Source organism: Myotis lucifugus, unplaced genomic scaffold, assembly GCF_000147115.1.
Source record: "Myotis lucifugus unplaced genomic scaffold, Myoluc2.0 scaffold_790, whole genome shotgun sequence".
Lineage (NCBI taxonomy): Eukaryota > Metazoa > Chordata > Mammalia > Chiroptera > Vespertilionidae > Myotis > Myotis lucifugus.
The window spans coordinates 23266-32616 of NW_005871838.1; the positions used below are offsets into that span (position 1 = coordinate 23266).

At 57.6% G+C, this 9351-nt stretch overlaps 1 pseudogene; it reads left to right on the forward strand.

The window, feature by feature from the left end:
• Nucleotides 1-2217: 2217 nt before the first annotated feature.
• On the forward strand, nucleotides 2218-2977 carry LOC102433126 (annotated as a pseudogene).
• Nucleotides 2978-9351: the final 6374 nt, after the last annotated feature.

Consider the following 9351-nt stretch of genomic DNA (forward strand, 5'->3'; position numbering starts at 1 on the left):
AAAATTACCTCTCCCCTTATCTCTGGACTGAAGACTCTTTGGCTACCTCTTCATGTGACCATGATTTTGTAACGTTTCCTACAGAAAGAACAGGTGATTCTGCCACCTTTTGGCGGTCGGCGTGTCCCCAGGAGCCATGTATGCACCCACATAGCTCTAACTCAGTAGACCCAGGAGTGATTTCAAAGCACATGAATATAGCCACTCGACTCGTATATAACCGGTCCCCCAATTTTACCTTCCGCCTTAGCCACATCCCAAATGCCCACAGCCACTCCCCGGGGGCTGATAGGCCCGTGTAGCCTGGTCAGCTCTCCCGGCTCCCGCCCCTGGTCCCTTTAGGACGTGCACCTGTGGCTCAGAGGTCAGCAGAGGGAACTGGAAATAGACAGCGGGGCCTCATCCAGTTTAATACCTTGTGCGAGTTGTTCAAACACACCTGACAGCCCAAGGCCTTGCTGGGGCCCCTCCCAGGACCCAGCCGCCGCCTACTCGCCATTCACCTTGGCGTTCACCCACCTCTGATGAGCTGAGGGACAGGCGTCGAGGCTGCCCCTGGAGAGAGAGCTCAAGGGAAGGTAGCCTTTGAACCAGACGGGAGACCGCTGGCCTCTTAATTTTGGCTAATTTTGTGTTGGCGCCCAAGCTCCCCAGCCCACCTGCCTCCCTCCACCCCCGCCCCTCACCCCGACAGAGCAGGAGGTCCCTGAGGTTTGCGCCCACCCCAAACTCCACTCCCCTGGGCCGGAGCGGAGTTCTCCCTGCTGAGCCCCCCACCGCCCTCTCCTGCGCGCACAGCCGGGCGAGCTGACCTCTGAGCCACAGGTGCGCGTCCTAAAGGGCCCAGGGGTGGGAGCCGGGCGAGCTGATCAGACTGCACCGGCCTATCAGCCCCCGCCCCCCCTGCCGGCGCCCGTACCTGCCTGGCCCGCAATGGGCTGCTGGAAACTCGTCCATCTCATTGGGGGAGGGGAGACGGGAGGGAAAACGCGGGGAGGAGGGCAGTGGTGAGGGCTCTCTTCCTGCAGCCGCACCCCCGCCCCAGGCTGGTGCCCTTGAGGCTGGGGCCGTGTTAACTTGCCTTGTGACTGGGGGTGGGGGGGGGGGGAAGCTGCCTCCTTTCCCCTCCGGCCTCGGCTTCCCCCTGAGAGCAGGGCTGCCAACAGCTGCCTCCCAGGGTTGTGAGGTTAACGCGGGGTCCTGTGGGGAGGGTGCCTGAGAACCTGGGAGAGGGCACACACGCACGCAGGGCGCCCACATAATCCTTTCGGCCGAGGGGGGAGTAGGTTCAGACCGGGCCTGGCCTGGCCTGCATGGGGAGGTCAGCCTGGCCTTTACTCAAAGCTGACCCTGCCTCCGCCGAGCAGCCCCGCTCACCCCCTCAAGGCACCTCCCTCATCCCCCCCACCCCCACCCCACTGGGGGCAGCGGGCTCAGCTGGCGGGTGTCCGAGGGCCTGGCCCTTTGGGGAAGCCTGGAAAACTGAGGTGTTGCTGTTCGGGGCCCGCAGGCTCCAGCGGCCTGGGCTGCCCCCCAGGTGTTACCGGAAAGGGCACCTGGCCCTGGGCGGGTGTGCCGAGGGCGGCCAGGAGCCTGTGGGTTCTTGACTTTGTGCCAAAAAGATTTCACAACACAAGTCCAGGCAACTGTGAAGGAACATTGATCGCAGCTGGGGCCAGTGAAGCAAGGAAGGGCTCAGCATGTAAGAAGCAACAGGAATCCTGGCCAGTGGGTTGGGCGGTGTCCCGTGCACAGAGAGGTCACAGGTTCAATTCCCGGTCAGGGCACATGACCGGGCTTCCCCGGTGGGGGGCCTGCAGGAGGAGTCGATTGGTGGTGATGCACTCTTCCATCCATGTTTCTCTCTCTAAAAATCAGCAAACTGTTAAAAAAGAGGAAGGAAGCCACAGGAGAGCTGAGGCAGGGCTGCCCTGGCTCACTGGGAAGTCAGAGTAAGGGGGTCTGGGGGACAGGGTGGGCTGAGGGATCCAGAGAGAGCCCAGGAGGAGCTGCCGCTGCCCACGGCTCCCCAGGTTGCAAGCCTCGTGGGGACCCCTAGACTTCAGGAGACGCTGGCCTGTGGGGGCCGCCGAGGGGACGGGAAAGGTGTGCTCCTGGGAGGGAGGGCGGTCGCTGGGACCATCCTGTGGAGGGTTTTAAAGGCGGGGCGGGCCTCCCTCCTGCCTCCAAGGCCGGCGCTTACCTCCATCCTCCCACTTCAGTGCGACCATGTCTGTTCCCTGCGGTGAGTCGGCCTGCGGCCTCGCGGGTTTCACGCTCCCGATGCCGGCAGTATCCGTTGGAAATGTTGGCCAGCTTGCAATAGATCTGATTATTTCTACATGGAATATGTGTAAAATTGGTTACTTCTATACCGATTGTCTTGTGCCGATGGTTGGAAATAACCCATATGCAACATCAGAAGAAAATTCAACAGAACTCAGCGTAAATGCTGAAGTATATTCATTGCCTTCAAAGAAGCTAGTGGTTCTTCAGTTAAGATCCATTTTTATTAAGTATAAATCAGAGCCATTCTGTGAAAAACTGCTTTCGTGGGTGAAAAGTAGTAACTGTGCCAAAGTTATTGTTCTTTCGAGCCGTCATTCAGATCCCCGTAATGAGCTACAACCTCCCAGTACTCCCTTTAGCTGTCTACTTACACCTTCCCTGCAAAGAAGTATTCAAAATAAAATAAAAAACCTTAACTGGGAAGAAATGGAAAAAAGCCCATGCATTCCTGAAATAAGTGATTCTGAATCTTGCGTCCGTATACCTGGAGGAGGCATCACAAAAACACTCTATGATGAAGGAAGGAGACAATATCCCAGGTGCATTAGGTCTTGCTGAATATCTTAATGAACGGCTTCCGATAATCACACCACATAGTGACGACCCCACGGCGTCAGCTTTGCCGTGGAAAACGCCAAGTTCTTGGAGATTATTCTTGGGCAGTGGTCTTCCCCCGGCACTTGTCTGATCTGTTTTCATTTTTATACCTTATGTCCCAAGACACTTATGATCAACACAACTGTTAGCTGTATACAAGTTGTATTATCTCATGTATTAGAAAATCTTTTTTTGTGTGTGTGGTAGTATAAGTTTATTGAATTCGTAAAGAAGGTTCTTAAAGTAGAAATCAGCAAGTTTCCTATTGCGTACAAAACTTTTTTTAAAAAATATATTTTATTGATTTTTTTACAGAGAGGAAGGGAGGAGGATAGAGAGTTAGAAACATAGATCAGCTGCCTCCTGCACACCCTCTACTGGGGATGTGCCTGCAACCAAGGTACATGCCCTTGACGGGAATCGAACCCGGGACCCTTCAGTCTGCAGGCCGATGCTCTATCCACTGAGCCAAACCGGTCAGGGCGCATACAAACCTATTATTGGGATTTCTAACACAAGGTGTCTCCAGGAAGGGCCTCTTATTAGGAGTGCTTAGTCGTCTGTCTTGCTGTTTCTGAAAGGAGAAGTTTGGTGCTGATTTCTGTTAGCTGCTCCCTAGGACTGGTAAAATTGCCTGATTTGTTCTAATCTATATGCTATGTCAGGTCTTGCACATTCTCCAATCCTGTCTAGATGCTGTTCTTCAAGGTGTTTTGCCCTATTTATTTCCATGTGTCTTCTGACTCTTATTCCATCTTGTTTCCACCACTCTGCTCTAGGCGTCATTTCTTCACATTTCTTTGGAAGTACTTTGAATTCTTCCTCCAGCTGATCAGTATTTTCTTCAGGGCAATGATTACATTTTAAAGTGCTATAAGCTCCTGCCCTTAGAAATAAGCTCATGCCTGGAAAGCGGCATGGCTGAGCCACAGCCCGGGCACGTGCCCTGACGGGAGTGGAACTGGCAGCCTCGTGGTGCGTGGGCCGGGGCTCAGCCACGGAACCTGCCGGCCGCCGGGCCTCAGGCGCACCCTCGATATGACACTGCATCAGAAGGAGTGCCGGGGGGAGGGTGGGCCTCCTTTGCTCTGTTTTACGTTTATCTTAGGTCTGTCTGGCTTTAATGGTTTTTTTGTTGTTCCCCAATTTCATCTGTCCTTGGGTTTCGCTGGCACCGATGGCATCAATGGGGTCTTTGTTCTCTGTGCTCCCAGGCCGGGGTGGGTCGGTCAGGGAGGAGGGTAGAAACCACTTGCTCTCAAGCGTCCTTGGTTGGGGGAGATGAGGTCTTGCACCTCACAAGCTGGCTGCAAGTGCCCAGACTGTTGGGCCTTGTTGGATTTTCTTGCCTCAGTTTCCCCATTCCACTTGCCCAGGGGTTTTCCTAGCTTCTTACTGTCCCAGCCCGAGCAGGAGCATCAGAGGCAGGAGAGGCGGGGGCTGGCCCCGGGGAGAGGGCGGCCGCGCGAGGGCAGCTCTGGCCGTTGGCTGGAGGGGGGCGGTTTGTTCGAGGTCTGGGGGTCGGGCTGCACCTCTGTGCAGTATGCTAGCGGTGGGCTCCCCTTTGTCCATATGTGCATGTCACCCCTGGTATTGTGAAGGACAGCACAGAAACGTGCACAGGGTTTAACAGACAAAACTCAGCTACTTGTGAGAACAGAGGGAAAAACACCCTGCCGCTCCCCACGATCCCGGCCGCCCCAGCCGCAGCCTCCCTCCCGGCAGCGGGACCGCTGTCCTGACTTAAGGAAAACCACTTCCGGGCTTTCGTCACCGTTCATCAGCGAGGCCTGGACTCTGAACACTGTAGCGGGTGGCGGGGGGTCCCTGCTTTTGACCTTGAAGTCAGTGGAATCGTGTCCTCCGGACGTTGCGTTCGGTTGTTACTGTTAACTATCCCGGATTCCTCGCTGTGTCCAGGCGCAGGAGGCGGTGCTCAGGCTCCCTCCCCTGGTGCCTGGGTGGGTGTGTCCCTTTGGTGACCACCAGCCCTTCACATGCTGTTGGTTCTGGAACAGGCTCAGCTATGAGATGCCAGCGGGAGAGCTCCCTGATGGACGTGAGTCCTGAAGGACCGTCGGTCTGTGCTGTCCGCCTGTGCTCCCAGCAGCGGGGCCCGGCAGCCGAGAGCTGGACCCGATTAGTCTTGGTCGTTGGGAGGGCGCCGGTGTTTCCTGCCCGTGGCCCGGGACCGCTCTGAACCGGTGCCAAGGTCGCCCGGCCCCCTCTGCAGCTCACTGCTCCCCTTCTGCTTCGCTCCTGCCACCTCGGGGTCGGTTTCTCTGCCCTTGGGACAACCAGGGGGATGCTGGTCCCCGGGCCCCTGTCCTGGTCCCTCTGGCTCACAGGAGCTGCCGGTGCCTGCGGATCGGATCGGGGGAGCCTGGCTTGGGGGTGCCTTGTCCAGGCTGCTCTGCGTTGCTCTGGACGTCCTGTGCTGTGCCTGCTGGCTCCCGGATGTTGCATCTTTCGCTCCACATCATAGGCTTGTGGGGTTCACCGTGGTGACGCGTGTACGAGTAGCTTGTTCGTGACACGAATGAACCGCAATTGATTGATCCGTTCTACTCCTGATGGACATGCGGTGGCTTCCAGATACGAACTCGTTTAGGGCGTGTGCGGAGGAGCGGTTCCGTGGACACATCAGTTAGAGCCGCTGGATGGCAGGCGGCAGCACCGTTGTGTGGGGCTTTAACTGCATTTCCGATTCCTACTGGGGTGGCCGCCTTTCCATTTGGATATTCCCTGTGTGAAGTGGCTTCCAAAGTGCTTGGCGAATTTCTCACGAGGCTGCTTATTACCACACGCAGGAGGCTTTTGCCAATATGTTCTGGCTGGGAGCCCTTTACCAATGTGTGCTTTAATTCCTGAAGAACGGGTTTCCGTGAGGATGGAAAAAAGAATCCAGTTTGCTTGTCCCCCAGGGGGTGGCCTGCTGCCCAGCGCCCCCACCGGCAGGGCTGTCTTCACACAGACTTTGGTGCCGCCCCTCTCGAGTGTGTGTGTGGGGGGGGGGTCTGCTTTTGGGGTTTCCTGTCTTCCCATTGGCCTTTGTCTGCCCCTGTCCTGAGCTCTCTTGGCCTTTATTGTGAGCTTGATAACAAATCTGACATCGGAAAAGCAAGTCTTCCCCACTCCCCCATGTCTTCTTCAGGAAAATGTTTTGGCTCATCTCGGCCCTCCTGGTTCTCCTGTAAATTGCATCCGCGTACCAGATGGATAGCTAAGAGATGGATCGAGTCGTAAGGAGCCTGGGGAGAGGGGCGTCACTATAGTATGGTCTTCAATGTGCGACGTGCTCTCCTCATCCCTCAGTTCCCCAGGCCCTGCAGGCCTTCGCTTTCTCCGTAGCCTCTGCCTATCTCGGACTTGCTCCAGGCCCTCCCCTCCCGCCGCCCCCTATCTTCACTCCCTTGAGTGTCTGAAGTCACATTCTGTTTGGTATCTGTAGACACGCGATACCACGGCATCGACCCTAAATGCCCTCTGATTGGTGTGTCTGGGAAAGACAGGCGGCCGGATCCCGCCCGGGCATAAACTTGGAATTTGTATAAAGTCACTCCCGCGTCCTTCTGGGGCCGGTTCATCCACTCGTGATCGCCCGCATCCTCAACATCCACGCAGAGATGGTCCTCTGCCCTGGCGGCGGCGGGGGTCCGGGCTCCGCCTCGCCTCTGCTGTGGCTGGCAGGGTGGTGACTGGCTGGGCTCACTGAGGACTCGCGCCCTGAGTGACGCGTTCCTGGCAACGGGCTTCCTAGCCCAGAGCTCTCACTCGGGTCTCGGTGTTAGAGGAAGAGCCCTCTGGATGATCGGTCCGGAGACCTGGAGTCGCCCCTCCGGTCGCCAGGCCTTCCTGCCCGGCCTGCCTGCTGTCAGTCTGTCAGTCGCCCTGTCTGCATGGAGAGGGTGGGGAAGGCTCCTCCCCGCCCCCTACCTGGCTGCTGCCTCTTGTTTTACCTCAAGCAAAACCCTCCAGAGCCACGTCACCTGCGAGTCCTGCCTGTTCCGACTCATTCGTGCTCTTCTCCAAAGCCATGTAGGCGCCCCTTTCCCTCCAGATCCAACGTCAGAACCGGCGTCTGGGTATGTAGAGAACAGGCAAGGAGTTAAACCCAGAGGGTCCTCTCGCTCCTCTTCAATAGGAAGGCATGGGCTTATCTTATAAGCGAGGAGACTGTCCTCTGAATGGTCAGAAGCTGACGGTGTGAGGAGATAGATCACCGGCCGAGTCCGGTTTTCTCTTCTGTAGAGAAACGGAGATTCGCACTGTCTCTGAGGGTCCCGTGCGGGACGGTTGCCGTGGGCTGTGCCTCCACAGCAGTGACTGGGGGTGGGGAGGAGGGAGCCCGCTGCCGGGGAGGAGGCTGGCACCGGGAGGGCCTGACTCAGCAGCCAGGTTGCAAACTGTGGAGTTTGCTGCAGCGTTTTCCCTGCTGCCGGCCTGGCCTTGACGGGGCACGTGACGCCTCACCCAGGACCCGGCGGCCCCGGGGCCTGCAGGCTGCCTGGGACCCAGCGAGCAAGTCCCTTCAGGAGAGCAAGGCCAGAAGGGCTGACAGTTGGCAGGTGGGGAGGCAGGCAGGGGGGGGACTGAGGGCAGGAGGGAGCATCTGGAGGAGGGGGCGCCTGCGATGGGGCAGGGACAACGCCTGCGGGGGAAGGCCCCCAAATGGCGCGTGGGGATAGGCCCCTGCCCCCCCCACACACACCCACACTGACGGGGACATCTGGCCGTATTAGAACTGCATCATCAGCCCTGGCCGGTGTGGCTCAGTGGATAGAGCGTCAGCCTGCGGACTGAAGGGTCTCGGGTTCGATTCCGGTCAAGGGCACGTACCTCGGTTGCAGGCTCCTCCCTGGCCCTGGGCCCCGGGCTCGTGCAGGAGGCATCCAATCCATGTGTTTTCTCTCACATCGATGTTTCTCTCTGTCTCACCCTCTGTCTTTCACTCTCTCTAAAAATCAATGGAAAAATATCCTCAGGTGAGGATAAAAAACAACACAAAACTGCACCATGAAATTCTACTTCTAGGAACCTGTCCTCCAGGTATACCCCCTCATGCATGAGAGGCTGCTTTAAGCCCTGAAGGCTGGAGACAGACGCGGGGGTCCTGGGGGGCTGGGTGAACGGGATCGAGGGATCGAGGCCTCTCCTCGTGAGGGGAGAGTGGAGACTCTTCAGGCACTGGGACCGACTTTCAAGTAAAAAAGCAAATGCAGAACTCACACGGGATATGCTACTATCGGGGCGGGGCGGGGGGCGGGGTTGCACATATTTGCATAAAATGCCTCTAGGAGTTGAGAGAGGGCTCCCCAGGAGGCAGGAGGGGACCCTCAGAATGCCTTGAGGAGCCTCAGGGACATGGCCTCGGGGGCCAGGACGGGACCCCTCATTTGTAATTTTTGGATTCAGAGCCCTGTCTGGATGTTTTCGGGTCTAGAAGACCCATGAGAATACAGAGTCCAGACCCTCCTGGCCCCAGATTGGGGCCGAGGCTCTAGCAGTGAGGGGACAGAGCCAGTTCCTGAAAACTGGCCATTTTTGTCTCTTTTATGAGGGCTTCAAACCAGGAATGAGGCCCTGTGCTCACTCAACCAGGAGGGGAAATGCGGGCAAGTGGCGGTGGGTTTGCGTTACGTTCCTTCACACACACCCCACTCCCGCCCCGGTTCTGGAATTCTCCCTGGGAGACTCCGAGGGCAGGGACCTGGCTTTGCAACTGCTGGGCTGGGCTGGCAGGTGAGGGCTTTACAGAAACACAGTTGGGGGGGGGGGGCAACACTGAGTTGACCAGGGAGGCTAGGGGTCAAGGAAGACATGGGCAGCCCAGAAATACTGGAACTTCCGCTGCTGGGATTGGCTGGTGTGAAAGGCCACCTATTGTCTTCACCAGCTGATAAGCGTAGACAGAGACTCCCCCCGCCCCCCAAGGCTGGGTAGTTTTGAAGCCCTCGCAAAGGTCGGAGCTGGGTGCCATCTGTTTGTCCAGACAGTGGTAGCTGAAGCAACTTCCCCATTTATTATTATGTAAATCCTTGCTGATGGGCTAGTCTGCCTGTTGCCGGGGGTCGCCTGCCTCAGGGCTGTGGGTGTATCCCAGATCAATAAAAGCTTGGTGAGGCCTGAGCACCAGTGGAAGTTCTTCCCCTAGAGTTGGACTTGCCCGCCTGGCCCCCCAAATTTCCAAATTATCTCTTGTCTCTTCTCTTAAATTTGTGTGCAGCTCCTCTTCCAGGTCCTGAACCCTGATCCACACGGGATGTGGAGGGAAACATTTACCAACAGGCTGGCCTCCCGCAGGGAGCGGAGGGCCAACCGGCACTGCCGCGGGGGGAGCTGGCCCTCGGCCCGGCCCACCAGCTCCTGTGACTGGGGGGCCCCTTGGAGGGACCAGGTCCATAGTGAAGGTTCCCGCTGCAAACCCATAGGACCTTGAGCCCCACCTGGGCCTCCTCCCTCACC